The sequence below is a fragment of the Symphalangus syndactylus genome, chromosome 14 (assembly GCF_028878055.3).
Source record: "Symphalangus syndactylus isolate Jambi chromosome 14, NHGRI_mSymSyn1-v2.1_pri, whole genome shotgun sequence".
Taxonomy (NCBI): Eukaryota; Metazoa; Chordata; class Mammalia; order Primates; family Hylobatidae; genus Symphalangus; species Symphalangus syndactylus.
Window position 1 is genome coordinate 75,700,786 of NC_072436.2, and position 10,457 is coordinate 75,711,242.

The window sequence follows — 10,457 nt, forward strand, 5'->3', positions numbered from 1 at the left end:
GTTCCTCCCAGTGGGCTCGTGGTCTCACTGGCCTCAGGAGTGAAGCTGCAGACCTTCGCGGTGAGTGTTACAGCTCGTAAAAGCAGTGTGGACCCAAAGAGTGAGCAGTAGCAAGATTTATTGCAAAGAGCGAAAGAACAAAGCTTCCACAGTGTGGAAGGGGACCCGAGCAGGTTGCCACTGCTGGCTCGGGCAGCCTGCTTTTATTCTCTTATCTGGCCCCACCCACATCCTGCTGATTGGTAGAGCCGAGTGGTCTGTTTTGACAGGGCGCTGATTGGTGCGTTTACAATCCCTGAGCTAGACATAAAGGTTCTGCACGTCCCCATAAGATCAGTTAGATACAGAGTATTGACACAAAGGTTATCCAAGGCCCCACCAGAGCAGCTAGATACAGAGTGTCGATTGGTGCACTCACAAACCCTGAGCTAGACACAGGGTGCTGATTGGTGTGTTTACAAACTTTGAGCTAGATACAGAGTGCCGATTGGTGTATTTACAATCCCTGAGCTAGACATAAAGGTTCTCCACATCTCTACCAGACTCAGGAGCCCAGCTGGCTTCACCCAGTGGATCCTGCACCGGGGCTGCAGGTGGAGCTGCCTGCCAGTCCTGCGCCACGCGCTTGCACTCCTCAGCCCTTGGGTGATCGATGGGACTGGGTGCCGTGGAGCAGGGGGTGGCGCTCGTCAGGGAGTCTCGGGCTGCACAGGAGCCCACAGAGGCACAGGAAGGCTCAGGCATGGCGGGCTGCAGTCCCCAGGCCTGCCCCACGGGAAGGCAGCTAAGGCCTGGCGAGAAATTGAGCACAGCGCCAGTGGGCTGGCACTGCTGGGGAACCCATTACACCCTCCACAGCCGCTGGCCTGGGTGCTAAGTCCCTCATTGCCCGCTGCTCTGAGTGAGGGGCCCACCAAGCCCACACCCACTGGGAACTCCAGCTGGCCCGCAAGTGCCGCACGCAGTCCCGGTTCCCGCTGGTGCCTCTCCCTCCACACCTCCCTGCAAGCTGAGGGAGCCAGCTCCCGCCTTGGCCAGCCCAGAAAGGGGCTCCCACAGTGCAGCGGTGGGCTGGAGCGCTCCTCAAGTGCCGCCAAAGTGGGAGCCCATGCAGAGGAGGCACCGAGAGCAAGCGAGGGCTGTGAGGACTGCCAGCATGCTGTCACCTCTCAATACTCTGCATGGTTTCAATTCTTTTACATTTGTTGAAAATTTGTATGATGCAGAATACGGGTTATCTTGGTGAATGTTTCATGGGTATTTGAAAAGAATGTGAGTTATGCTCTTGGGTAGAATGTCCTATAAATTAAGTCCTGTTGCTTTATGGTATTGTTGAGTTCTATAATCCTGCTGATTTCCTGTCTAGTATTTCTATTGCTGAGAGGAGGGTATTGAAGTCTCCAACTATAATCATGGATTTACCTGTTCTTCTTTCAGTTCTATCAGATTTTACTTCATGTATTTTGAAGCCCTACTTATTGGTACATACATGTTTAGGATTTCTTTGTCTTCTTGGTGGATTGACTCATTTATCATTGTGTAATATCTCTCTTTGTCCTTGGTAATTTTATTTGCTCCAAAGTCTACTTTTCTGATATTAACATATAGCCATTATCTGTTTTTATAAATTCATGTCTGTGTAGTGTATCTTTTTCTTTTCACTTTCTACCTATGTTATCATATTTGAAGTAGTTTCATATAGACAGCATATAGAGGGTTATTTTTTAAAAATCCATTTTGTGATTGTCTGCCTTTTAGTTCATGTATTTAGACCATTTAATTAGAAGATAATTATTGGTATCTTAGGGCTTAAGTCTAATGTTTTGTTATTTGCTTTTCGTCTGTTCCATTTCTCATTCCTCTGTTTGCTGTTTCTGGCCTTATTGTGGGTTACTTAATATGTTTTAGAACTCCGTTTGACTTTATTATAATGTTTTTGAGTATATCAGTGTGTATAGTTTTCTTACTGTTTTTTAGGTGTTAAAATATACACATATAACTTATAGTGTATTGTTAGCAACATTTTACCACTTTTAGTAAGGGGTAGAAACTTTATTTTCCTTTAGGTTCCTTTATCCCTTACCCTCCCACTTTTTTTTTTTTTTTTTTTAGACATAGTCTTGCTCTGTCACCCAGGCTGGAGGGCATGGTGCAACCTGAGCTCACTGCAACCTCTGCCTCCTGGATTCAAACGATTCTCATGCCTCAGCCTCCCAAGTAGCTGGGACTACAGACATGTACCACCACGCCTGGCTAATTTTTGTATTTTTAATAGAGCTGAGGTTTCTCCATGTTGTTCAGGCTGCTCTCAAACTCCTGGCCTCAAGTGATCTGCCTGCCTTGGCCTCCCAAAGGGCTGGGATTACAGGTGTGAGCCACTGCACCCGGCCTGTCCTCCCACTTTAAAAAATATAATTTCTATTTCTTGTACATACATTAAGCCCACATCAGATGGTGTTAAAATTTTTGCTTCAACAATTTAACATAATTGAAAGAAATTCATTAGGAAAAAGATAGTCTATTTATATTTATCCTTATTTTTTACACATTTCATTGTTTTCCTTCCTTTCTGAAGTTTCAGCCCTCCTCCTGCTATCATTTCCTTTTCATTTGGAGAACTTCCTTTAGCTATTCATTAATAGTAAGTCTGCTAGTGAAAATTTTATAAATTTTCTGTCATCTGAGAATGTCTTTATTTCCTAGGCTGGAGTATGGTGGTGTGATCTCTGCCCACTGCAACCTCCACTTGCTGGATTCAAGCGATTCTCCTGCCTCAGCCTCTCGAGTAGCTGGGATTACATGCACTCACCACCATGTCTGGCTAATTTTTGTATTATTAGTAGAGACGAGGTTTCACCAGCCTTGAGGCCAGGCTGGTCTCGAACTCCTGGTCTCAAGTGACCCGCCCACCTCAGCCTCCCAAAGTGCTGGGGTTATAGGCATGGCCACTGTGCACCTGGCCTGTAATGGTCAGTTTTATGTGTTAACATAGCTAGGCTATAGTCCCTAGTTTATAACTGGCTAACATAAGCCAGGTATTCCATTAAAATCTAATCTAGGTGGTGCTGAGAGGTATTTTGTAGATGTGAATCAAGTCTATAATCAGTTGACTTTATGTAAACAAGATTATCCTAGATAATCTGGTAGACCTGATTCAATCAGTTGAAGGCCTTAATAGCAGAATGGAGGCTTTCCTGAAGAAGAAATTCTGCCCGTAGACAGCAGCATTGGCAAGTGCTCGAGAACTCCTGCCTATCCTTTCTGATGTCCTGCTCTAAGGATTTCAGATTTCAGGCTTGCCTAGCTAGCCACCACAATCACAGATGCCAGTTCATCTGTATCTATATATCTATATCTATATCTATATCTATATTTGTATCTATATCTACGTGTGTCTCCTAATGGTTCTGTTTCTCTGTTAGAATCCTGACTGATACAATCACTATCTTTACTTTTATATATAAATCCATAACTTATATGCACTTAAGAAAAAAAACTAATTTTCCATGGATTTCATATTCTTTCTTTGGATTGGATTTTTCTCCATCAGAAATTTCAAAAGGGATGAAGAAAGTGTCTGACTCCAGAGAATACTTAGCTTCAGAGACTATCCATAATTTTCTTTCTTTCTTTTCTTTCTTTTTTTTAGATGGAGTCTTGCTCTGTTGCCCAGACTAGAGTGCGGTGGTGTGATCTCAGCTCACTGCAACCTCTGCCTCCTGGGTTCAAGCAATTCTCCTGCCTCAACCTCCCAGGTGCACGCCACCATGCCTGGCTAAGTTTTGTAATTTTTGTAGAGACAGGGTTTTGCCATGTTGGCCAGGCTGGTCTTGAACTCCTGACCTCAAGTGATCTGCCCGCCTTGGCCTCCCAAAGTACTGGGATTACAAGCATAAGCCACCATGCCCAACCCATAATTTTCCATATTAGAAGTAAACTGCCCCATTTGTGGCTTAGGAGAGAGTTGTTCCTCTTGGGAACCATCATCGAAGTGAGTTCTCAGAAGCCTCTCTATTTAGCTTCCTGAAGATAGACGCACCAGGGCCATAGGAGACAAAAGCCCATGAAAACTGCTCCAGGCCTTCTTCTATGCTCTATCCAAGTCCATTCATAAATCCTGTGTGTCTGTTGAGGTGCAAGAGCCAGTTTTCAAAAAATTTGTGTACATTTAAGGGGTAAAAGTGCAGTTTTGTTACGTGGATATAATACATAGCTGTAACGTCCAGGCTTTTAGCATAACCGTCACCTGAATAATATACATTCTACCCATTAAGTAATTTCTTATTCCTCACCACCCTCCCATCCTTCTGAGTTGCCAGTGTCTATTATTCTATAGTAGAACCAGTTTGTTTGTTTTTTTAATCATAACATCAATAATTTTCCTTAAATCCTCCAGAAATTTCTTGGGAATACTTTACTTTTCTGGGAGACATTACCCAAATGATTTCATTCCACTGTTTTGTTTTTGTTTTTGAGACAGGGTCGCCTAGGCTGGAGTGCAGTGGTGTGATCATAGCTTACTGAACTCCTGAGCTCAAGTGATCCTCCTGCCTCAGCCTCCCAAGTAGCTAGGACTATAGGTACATGCCATTATGCCCAGCTCATTAAATTTTTTTTTTTTTTTTTTTTGTAGAGACAGGATCTCGCCATCTTGTCCAAGCTGGTCTCAAACTCCTGGTCTCAGCTAATCCTCTCACCTCGACCTCCCAAATCATCCCACTTTTTATCCCCCTGAAGAAATTTTGGGGTTACTTTTGGAAATGTTCTTAAATCTTTTCTCTCCCTTTTTTTAACTGCTATTTTTTATTCATCTATTTATTTAAAACTGAACTTCCAGAAATGATTTAATGTGGCCTATGATGATGCAATTAAATACAGCACAAAGATAAAAACTAAAATTGGTAGGAAAAAAGAGAAGGGAAATAAAAAAGAGTAGGAGAGAAAAGGAGAAAGTGAAAAAGAAAAAAGGAAACTGAGATTAAAAATGAATAGTAGTCTATAAAATGTATGCGGCTCAAAAGTTGGAAAAAAATAAGAAAAAATATATACTTCAAAATGTCCATGAGATAAAACCAAACCAACTAAGAGAATAACAACTATTTTTGGTGTGAAGACAGGAATTCCCCCAGAGATTTACTACAATATTCCCATTCTGTTGCTTTTTAAAAGCAGTAAACAAAGCATTGCTTCTAACCCCAGGTACCATGGTGAGGTTTAAAAAAAGACATTTTTAGGTAGCAACTGATTCCAATTACATATTTTATTCTTTCTTCTCCTAACTTTGGAAAGAATTTATCTGAAACTGCACACAAATTATGAAATCTTCATATTCCTTACTTAGTGCTTGACTCAAGAACCTAGTTTGTCCAGTGGAGATAGCCAGGTATGGGGTATCAGAGACCAAGGAGTATTTAGAGAGAATCCTCCTAAAGTGACCTTGTGTGGGCATCAAAGCTCAAACAGGGTAAGGGGGTATCCACACATGGTGGTGGTGGTGGAAGGGGATGCTCCCCAGCCTGGGGCATTGGAGTTTGAGCCAGGTGAAGAGTTCCTCTCACCTATTTATGGTGTTTCTTTGTTTTTGTTTTTGTTTTGTTTTGTTTTGTTTAGGAGCAGAGGTTTAATAGGCAGAAGAGAAGAGAAAGAGAAACAGTTCTCTCTATATAGAGAGAGGGGTCTCCGAATAGAAAGGACCAGCAGGCGGCCCATGTGCCAGATTTTATAGTCAGGTTTGAGGAGGGGTGTCTGATTTACATAGGGCTCACAGATTGGTTTGATCAGGTATGACGTTTACATGGACTATGACATTCCCTGGTCTTGCCAAACAAGATTACTTCCCTGAACTGTAAAGCTTCCCATACATTGCATACCGAGAGGATAAGAGATATGGCAGTCACAGACAGGAAAGGAGGAAATTACGATAGGAAAGTTGGAGATCCTGTTGCCGACACCCCATCGAGGCAATTGGAGGCTGGGGCCAGTCCAGAAGCCTTTGGATAACACTGGGGGCTAGCCCTGGTCAGAAATCCTCAGCTGCCTCAGGACTTCTTCCAGCCCCACATGATGGCTAAGTCTTCCGTGAAAGGAAGCTGGTTCAAACATGGCCAATATGCTCAGCAACCCATGGGTGCTGGGAGATTCTCCATGTTCTCCCTAGTAAGCCTGTCCCCCAAGTCTTGTAAGGCTGGCAGCCACACTAATCGTTTTTAAATGGCTGAAGGGGGCCCAGTATTTGGTTTGATTTGGTTCTAAAATGGAAGCCAAGAGCCTCGAAATGAAAGGACAGAGTTGGAGTCCACTCGTCTATTCATCATTTTGATGAATGTTGCACCTTGGTATCTCAGATGAGGTCCCCATTATGAAGTGACTACGTTGTCTGGGGTATATACCCTGGGGTTCGTTGTCACGCGACAGGAAAATTTAGGACATGGACACACACGAGGAGTTTAGGAGTGGAGGTTTAATAGACAGAAGACAAGAGAAAGAGAAACAGCTCTCGTGTCTATAGAAAGAGAGGTCTCCGAGCGGAAAGGACCCTATGGTGTATTTGAAACTAAACAGATTGCAAGCTTCATGTGGCAAATACTGATAGTTGCTTACCCAATAGCCACTCTTTTCACCTTTACTGTCAGAACCTCAATTTTTCACCAAACAATGTGCCTAGTAAAAATACTTCCTCAGACTCCCTTGAAGCCAGAATGGACATGTGATCCAGCTCTGCCAAATGAGATCTAAGCAGAAGTCTACTGCATGAGGCTTCTGGGAAAGTTATTGTTTTCCTGATGAAAGGGGACAGACTTAGCTGGCCTTTTGCCACTCACTTTCTTTATTCTTTCTGCCTAGAATGCAGTCACAATACTTAAGAGGTATGAGAGCTATCTTACCAGCAAATAGAAAAAACTACATGATTAGGATGGCCAGGAAGGAAGACAGAAAGAGCCCAGGACCTTTCTATCTCACTAACCCACTTTCTAACCCACTGTGGGTTGCCTCCCTCAAGCCTTTGTGTTACATGACAGCCAGCATGTTATTCCTTTTTTGGCAACCTGCTAACGGTTCTCTTCTTTCTCCTACCCCCATCCTACAGTTTCAGCTCATTTCAATAAGTTACTGATTTAGTGGCATTAATGTACTAGAACCTCCTCGAACATATTCATATTTGCATTCATCCAACCAGTTTCTGCCTCAGGCAGTATTTGGCTGCCTAAGGCCAAGATGGGGCAGATATAGAAGTCTTGGTGTTGTCCACAGAGGGTTTTGTGTCATTTTGGAAAAAATAAAACATAAGAGAAGTAATACTTCAATGTTTTATATGATTAAGTGGAAAGAGAACTAACACTAGGGCTGGTACTTTTACTTATAGAATGCTCAAAATAACTGCAAAGCATGCATCACTCTCTTTTTGCAGAAGAGGAAACTAAAGACATTACATAGCTGATGAAGATCTAGGCAGGTAGTATGTAGCAGAATATAAGTCAAACTCAGGTCTGATGGTTCTCAAATCCACACTTGTTCTTTGCAATTCTGACACAACTAGCCCAAATGATCATGGGTCAGTGGCTTCCTGGAGGAGACAGAACTTGGACTAGTCCTGAAGGATGGGCAAAATTTGAAGCTTCGAGGTAGGGAGTAGAAAAAGGGATTGCAGGTATGGAAAGGAACATAAGCAAAGACCAGCTTTCATTGATCATGCCCCATTCAATAGTCAGGAGATGAAATGGCTAAAGCAGAGGACTCAGTTCTTTAAACACATAATATCTATTGACTTATCTTCTGTGATATCCTGTGATAGTTACTGTGAGATATGCCAAGGTTAATTTTGTGAAAGTACCTGGCATGTAGTTGCTGCCTGGTTTTTTTTGTTTGTTTTTGTTTTGTTTTGTTTTTTGAGACAGAGCCTCACTCTGTCACCCAGGCTGGAGTGCAGTAGCATGATGTAGAGACAGGGTCTTGCCATGTTGCCCAGGCTGGTCTCAAACTCCTGGGCTCAAGCGATCCTCCCACCTTGGCCTCCCAAAGTGCTGGGATTACAAGTACAGGTGTGAGCCACTGTACCTGGCCATTTTTTTGTCCTTTAAGAAAGTGCTGGCTGGGCACAGTGGCTCATGCCTGCAATCCCAGCACTTTGGGAGGCCGAGGTAGGTGGATTATCTGAGGTCTGGAGTTCAAGACCAGCCTGGCCAACATGGTGAAACCCCATCTCCACTAAAAATACAAAAAAATTAGCCAGGCGTGGTAGCAGGCACCTGTAATCCCAGCTACTCGGGAGGCCGAGGCAAGAGAATCGCTTGAATCCGGGAGGCAGAGGTTGCAGTGAGCCGAGATCACGCCATTGCACTCCAACCTGGGCAACAAGAGCAAAACTCCATCTCAAAAAGAAAAAAAAAAAAAGAAAGTGCTCTCCTTTCTCGAAGTGAAGGTACTCATCATTTGGATTACTCAGAAAGCTGACAATCTAGCTAGGGAGATTTTTAAATTATTTAAGAGTTCCAAAATAGAAAGTGTCACAAGATGATACAAGACTGGTGATAACAGCCCCAGGGGCTATGCTCTTAACTACTATGCTCTTTTACCCTGCAGTGTATAGGATGTACAGGATGAAAAGATCCCAAGTGAGGACCCCAATCAGGAGGCTGATGTAAGTAACCGTGGGGTCATTAGGTTGATAATGATGGGCATGAAAAGGAGAGGATGGAGAAGAAAAACATTTCAACAACAAGGCTAGTTAACAGCTGCTTAGCAGAGTGGAAAAAAGAACAAGTTAAATGACCCCAAAATGTCAATGGTATAACTAAGATAACTGCATGTCATTGATGGAAATGGAAATGCCAGGACAGGGAAACCATCTGGGAAAGAGAAATGTAATGAGTTGAATTTAGTACATGGTGAGATGAGGAGAACGATTATTTAACTATTCAAGTGAGCATATTTGGTAGAGAGTTGGCAGATTGAGGAATGGCAGTCAGATGAATGGCTGTGCTCTGTAGTGACAGTTGAAGCTGTGGTGAGAAGGGTTCATGTACTTGAAGGAAAGAATATACAGGGCTGCAGCCACCCGTTGAAACCTCTTTGTCCTCCTTGCCCTTGTTGTCGACGTCATGTTCCAATTCCTGCTTGCACTTACTTTTGGCAATGTGGTTGGAATTATGTGGCTCAGAACTATGACATACCAAATCTAGCTAAAACATTTGAAGAAATTAAAACGGAATTGGGTGCCAAGAAGACACCCCCTAGTTCATGAGGTCGACTCCAGCACTGCCTTCTGGATACACCGATTCCACTGCTCTTCAGGCCCTCCTTTACCACCTGAACCAAAAACTTTTGCTTTGTCTTCAGCCTCAGTGATTTTTCTTCTTTGCTAGACCCTGCATTGCCTTAGAACAAAAATGGAGCTAAAAACTATCCTTACTTTCCAACATCTTTGCGTCTTCCCATCCTCCTTTCAGCTGCTTGGGAGATTCTAAGACTGGAATTATGGTGCTAAATTAGTAAACTAGTAGACTCTCCCATACTCTTCAGGATTTCTACTATAGGTTGAACATCCCTGGTCCAAAAATATGAAATCTAAAATGTTCCAAGATCTGAAACTTGAGTGGTCATGCTCAAAGGAAATGCTCACTGGAGCATTTTGGATTTCAGATTTTTGGATTAGGGATGCCCAACTGGGAAGTATAATACAAATATTCCAGTCTGAAAAAATAAAAAAATCCAAAACACTTCTGGTCCCAAGCATTTCAGATAAAGGATACGCAACCTGTATTTTTTGTCAAAAGAAAGTTGATGAGTATTATATAATTGGTCAGATACAAATAATGCTGATTTTCCAGTTTAGCAATTATAATGGTTAAACATTTGATACTAAGTTAGGTTACTTCAAAGTAATTAAAATTAATATTTAGAAGCAAAAAAAAAACATAAGGATAAAAGCAGAGGACTCAAGACTGAGTCTTGTACTGTGATGACAGCTGAGGTGGAGGAGGGTAGAGGAAAAAAGAAATGAGAAGCTAGCCAAAAAGACTAAGTCTCAGAGAAGTAGAAAACACTGAGTCTGGCACAGTTCCTGGCCCAAGAAGCAGTGCTCAGTGAATTCATAGATGGGGGACAACTGCATTCAATATCCCAGGAACCAAAATGGGAAGAAATTTTGAAGAAAAATGGAGTGATTTTCACTGATGTAAAAAATGCTACAGGGGCCGGGAGCAGTAGCTCACACCTGTAATCCCAGCACTTTGGGAGGCTGAGGCGGGTGGATCACCTGAGGTCAGGAGTTTGAGACCAGCCTGGCCAACATGGTGAAACCCCATCTCTACTAAAAATACAAAAATTAGCTGGGTGTAGTGGCGGGCACCTGTAGTCCCAGCTACTTAGGAGGCTGAGGCAGGAGAATTGCTTGAACCTGGGAGGCGGAGGTTGCAGTGAACCGAGACCTCGCCACTGCACTCCAGCCTTGGCGACAG

The 10,457-nt window shown here is 43.0% G+C and overlaps 1 pseudogene; it reads left to right on the forward strand.

The window, feature by feature from the left end:
* Window positions 1–9,098: 9,098 nt before the first annotated feature.
* LOC134732477 (short transmembrane mitochondrial protein 1-like) lies at window positions 9,099–9,465 on the forward strand (annotated as a pseudogene).
* The last annotated feature ends 992 nt before the right edge of the window (window positions 9,466–10,457 follow it).